The sequence below is a fragment of the Polypterus senegalus genome, chromosome 10 (genome assembly GCF_016835505.1).
Source record: "Polypterus senegalus isolate Bchr_013 chromosome 10, ASM1683550v1, whole genome shotgun sequence".
In the NCBI taxonomy this organism is placed as follows: domain Eukaryota; kingdom Metazoa; phylum Chordata; class Cladistia; order Polypteriformes; family Polypteridae; genus Polypterus; species Polypterus senegalus.
Genome location: NC_053163.1, coordinates 133,167,364 through 133,173,370, shown reverse-complemented (window position 1 = coordinate 133,173,370; position 6,007 = coordinate 133,167,364).

Below are 6,007 nucleotides of genomic sequence, written 5' to 3'. Positions count from 1 at the left end.
GTTCCTCTCCCACACTATGTGACTCTTCAATTCCACCCGGGTTAAACATTAATGTTAACATTATGCAAAGTTATTGTCTGTTATACCTGCATTTTTTATCATTCTTTAATTTAATATTGTTCTTTATGTATGCTGCTGCTGGAGTATGTGAATTTCCCCTTGGGATTAATAAAGTATCTATCTATCTATCTATCTATCTATCTATCTATCTATCTATCTATCTATCTATCTATCTATCTTGTCATTCTTGTAAACACTGTGCGGTGGGTGTTATATACCCCACGGGTCTGTTCTTCAGCCCGTATATAAACTGCAGTTCCCTTTATAACCCCATGCTATCTTTATATCACTTAGGGGAGCTGCACCTTCATGTGTGATTAATTAGTTCAAACACTTCTTAGCTACAGGTTGATAACATCCATTCTTTATAATATTAATATGCAGTTAATGCATTCATGAGTTAGTTGTAACACATGCTGTCCCTAGCCAAACTGGGGCCCTAGCTAGAATCTTCTTCTTCGGTCCTCCTCAGCTTGCTCCTTCCTGAATCCACAACACTTTTCTTTCTCATAACAGCTTTAATTTGAAGAATTCATATATGAATAATAATTCAACAAAGAAGCACACATCACAAACTTAAATAATGGAAAATTGTCACAACAGGTGACTGTCAACGATGTTTATTTGACAATTAATTAAACGGCAATAACACCATTAGATGAACAACGTGTAGCTGCTGGTAAGTAAGGCAGGATCGAGCATGGGTCAGATGCATGCCATAAGAAATCTCTCAGTCCAAAAAGGTTCATTTTAAAAAGGTTAAATGAAAATGGAAGCATACAGTCCACACAGGAATACAGAAGAGTAGTTACACATGTAGAATATAAGGCAATAAAAAGGAAAAATGTTTCTTCTTGTTAAACTTCAATTCTTTCTATACTTAAAGATGAATTATTTCACTATGCTTTACTTCACATTCAGTACGATCTAAATGTATGGCTCTGCTCATACAACTGAGCATGTTAAGGCACGGTTTGAAACTGTGTGCCTTCCATGCCTTACCCATGGCAAGGCAGGTCACTAACTGAGACTAATCTATGGTCAGAGGGACAAGAAATAGTTAGAATATACCAATTCATTTCAGCTTGTGGAGGTTATAAGAACCTCCCCTAGACTATGCACAAATATAACTTAATTATAAGATAACTGGCTCTTACACCCTGATTGGTCCTTCGATCACGGGCCCCACACACGGTGTGTGATGTGCGTAAAGTAAGGGCCGGCTCTGGCTGTAACATAAACACTGTTAGTTCAGTCTGTGGCACGTACAGAATTACTTTCTTCTTACATTAATTTCTAGATAGGTGACTTTTTCTTGTGTATTTGTGTTTCTGTAAGTGTGCCTTGAACGCACGCCTCCTCCAGAGTTTGGACTAACTTGTATTGGGACCTGAGTGGCTATTAGATGAGTAAAAGAAGAAAATATACAAAATATATAAGCTGAGGTAAATGCTCTCAAGATAAAAATTGAAACAGTAGACTAATTCAGAGCTGTAGTTGCAGACGAGTTTGCCGATTCACCAATGCTTTTCAATGGTAGATTTTGAAATTTCAAAACCTTGTACAGCGTAATCTATTCAAGATATCTCAACATACATTGAACTCAACAAATGTCCTTGATGAATAAGTGTACCACATTTCAACAAAACTGGCCCACTGGGAGTCGAGTCGTTTCATGCAGCAGAATGGAAGGACGGACAGAAAGACAAACAGACATGGCTATCACAATAGGTGCTTCAAACATTATATGGAAACATTCCTTAAAAGATACATTTTAGTGACTTTTTAATATGCATTAATGATGTGTTAATGCGACCTCTACTTTACTTTTGAATAAAGTTAAAAGTAAGAAGTAGTGCTGGATTAGACCAACCTCTACTGACAAGACAGGACAGCAAGTGAAGCATCTCTGGCAACAAAAAAAGCTTTATAACCAAAGAAAGCTCTCCGCACCATCAGGATACAGGAACATTACAATACAATACAATTTTTTTTTATATAGCCCAAAATCACACAAGAAGTGCCACAATGGGCATTAACAGGCCCTGCCTCTTGACAGCCCCCCAGCCTTGGCTCTCTAAGAAGATAAGAAAAAACTCCCAAAAAAACCCAGTAGGGAAAAAAATGGAAGAAACCTTGGGAAAGGCAGTTCAAAAAGAGAGACCCCTTTCCAGGTAGGTTGGGTGTGCAGTGGGTATCAAAAAGAAGGGGGTCAATACAATACAATACACAGGACAGAACAAATCCTCAATACAATATAGAAATAAAAATTTTACAAGTACGGAGCAGAATTTAACAGTAGATGATATAACATAATATGATTTGGATTTGTTTTGCAGAATTTAACAGTAGATGATATCACATAATATGATTTGGATTTGTTTAGAACTGTCCAAGGTCAGTCTTCACCACAAGTCCCAAGCACAGCAAGAGAAACAAAAGACATGACCTAAGCCGCCAATTGAGTAAGGACAGAAAAACCACAATGTCATCTGGCAAGTCATGTGAGGAATTGGGGGGGTACAAAAATAGGGACAAAGTGTAAATCTTTGCTTCCTGTTGAAAGGAGACACCAAAACAAAAAGCAAGACAATTATAAATAACATAAAAAGTAGCATGGTAATACAAATGTTTAGAAAAGTGTCAGAAAAGACAAGAGGTAAGCCACTAAAGAACTACACAGTAAGCTGAGATAGCAGCATTATGAGGGGACAGCATGAAGTAGTAAAAAATGCTCATAGGTACATTTAAAAAAACAACTCCTTTTCAATTCATCCATGCATTTTCTAAACCCTGTTTTTCAAATTTAGTTTTGCAGGGAACACCGAGTGCAAGTCCACTGCAGGAAAAATCAAAGCTTACAAGCACTTTGGGCCAACATAGAGGGGTCAGTTGACCTACCTGGCACATCTTTGTGATGTGAGGGGAATTCAGACTACTAGAGACAAAATCCACGCAGACAGTGGCCGTGTCAGATATGAACCCAGCCTTCTGGAAACTGTGAGACGGCAGCACCAACCACGTCACAGGGTTCAAACCAGCGACCCATTACTGATCCTGCTTAATCAGTTTCAAAGTTGTGGGGTGTCAAACCCTAACCCAGCAACACAGGGGGAAGGCAAAAAACAACAATAGACACAGAGCTAGTATATTCAGTCAAATTCAGCTCAATTTCTTTTTGCATAGCACATTATCCATTGACATAAAGTACAAATTTAAAAATGCACAACACATACTGGTGTCTTTCTGAAGTCCCCCAGTCCTTCTGACATAACTGATTTCTTAACCAGTGACAGTATCATTTGGGCTGTTTAAAGCTGCTTAAGGACAGAGTAAATTTGATTACAGATTGAAGTGGCCTTGAATATGGTATGGTAGCTGGTGCCATGCCAGCTGGCATCAGCGCATCAGTACAGCTACCAAGCTATGGCCGTCGCAAGACAATGTCACAAATGTGTTGAAAAGCATATCTGTGCAATGGTGGTTCTGTGGTCTGACAGGGCTGATAGAGAATGACAATACCTCTTCAGAGCAACTGACAAGTGTGGCTATCAGGGGGCTTCTCGAGGCATCCCCAATCCAGAACAACACCTAAAAGAGCATAAATATGTCAACAGAGGTTATTTTTTGGATAAAAAGTAGATCCACAGGGAGAAGGGAACACAAAGTAGGAAACAAAAAAAACACACACACACACAAAAATGGAAATTTTAATATTGTAACCATATTGGGTTTTCCTTCACACCCTTAACACCTGACTCTCCATGGGGTAGCTTATCCACTGGCCCTCCACAGTACTAATACCCATATCAGTCCCCAGATAATGTACCCTAATCCTGCTAGTCGACTTCTACTTTTATCTCTCCTCCCAGCTCGACACTTGCTGGTCCTCTATTATGAAGGCAGCAATAAAACTCTTACCACGGATACTTGTATGTCACCTGGAATCTCTTCCATGATGGGGCAACTCCACAGAAATACATGCCTAGAGCTCTCTCCCACCTGTAAGTTGCATCAATATTGCCGCTGATGACGCCAGCCATAGTGGTGAACTTGATGATGCTGTTACCCTCACATTTTGCTGCACTGTCATAGGTGAAAAGACTGTAAAGTAGTGCACTGAGGCAACGGCCTTGTAGAACACTGGTGTTGGTGAACAGCAGCATGGATGTGCTTGTTTGAGGTCATTTGTGCCAAAGGGTGTTCAACCACAGGCAGCGTTTCACATTTAGATTTGAGGGGTCCAAGCAAGTCATAAAAATATACCTACATTTTTCGTCTCAGCTGTACTGCTATATATTTACATTACATTCCATGTCCAATATGATAAATTGTTCACAATATAAATTTCCAGTATGAAGTTAGTCTCAGTTACATTAACACATTTAAAACTTTAAAAGTACAAAAATATTGGAAACAATATTTAAATGACAGAAAACAATTTTTCTCTGTATTTTAATTGTGACAAAATAAGGACTTCCTTATTTTAAGAAGTCAGAAAATATACACATAGGATAACACTTCGGTATGAATGATATGAGCGTTAGAGCATTTTCTGTTATCGATTTGCTTCATAAAAGAGTGAGGTAACACATTTTTGTTTTTGAAATATTTTGTCACAGGGATGAATGTGATGTGTCATGCAGATTTGCTCAGACTGCTGCACCTCTGGTTGTACTGACAGGCATAATTACAAGGCACTTACACACTACAGTTCCAATTACTCATGCTGAAACACACCTTTTTGCTGACAGGAGTGTCTTCTGGATGTGTAAAAGAACAAAACAGTGTAGACAAAACATAAATGCTGAAGTGACTTCTCTCACTTTGTTAAATCTGAAACAACAATCTAATTTGTAATTGAAATTGTAAAAAATATTTCTCTGTTTGCTTTAAGGATAAAATCGGGACAAATCACGGTATCCATTGATCCATCCGCCCTTGAAATCTGCTTATCCAGGACAGGGGGCAGCTGGAGCCTAACCCAGCAAGCAAGCAACAGGCATAAGCAGGAATCACCCTTGAACAGGACGTCAGCCCATTGCAGGGTGAACACACAGACACACATCAGGGCACAATTTTAGCATCGCCAATTCACCTAAGCTGCATTTCTTTGGACTGTGGGAAGAAACAGGAGCAAACCCATGAACATCCAAGTGCAAGCTGCATGCAGGGAGCACTCAAGGCGTGACCCCCTAGACCCTTTACTATGAGGCAGCAGCACTACCACTGCATCACAGTGTGCCCAATAAAATAGATTATTAATATGTTTACATTAACCGTGACCTTATAAAAATTAGCAAAAAATATCCTTTATTTAATACTTACTGCATTTTAATAACTAAGTGCACCACTTAAACTCTGTCCATGAGTTCAACCACACATTAAATCCAAAAGTTCACCTACTTTTCCCACTGCACACTGATTGTTTGATATGTGTGATCAATAAAACACACAAAGGATTATACTTGTGTCTTATTTGCATAAGCATATCATTTTTGATCACACTTTGTGACAGTCGATGCAGAACACCAGGTAATCCCAAAGGGTACATATACTTTTTTGTGCTACTGTATCTGCTCTGTCACACATGAAATAAAAACACACTATTGGTAGTTTTATATAATCTTTGTGTAAACTTACACCACTTTACCTTGTTTACAATGATGTCTACAGCCTGACTATATACCAGTATATTTGATAAATTAAGTTAAAGCAACTTAATTTTTTCTTCTTTGGGTGATTTTTTGCCTTTTCTGTAATATTGTTCTCTCTCTGCCCAATATAATTTTCAACTGATGACCAAATGAGTTCAGAGGATACCACTTTATTTATTTGTTTTGTTTTGCAACAGATAGCATTTTTCTTTCGTAAATGTCCAGGTAATTACAGGAAAAATTGCGGCAATATGGATCTTTAAAAAAAAAAATCGACCTTTGCCCTCGAA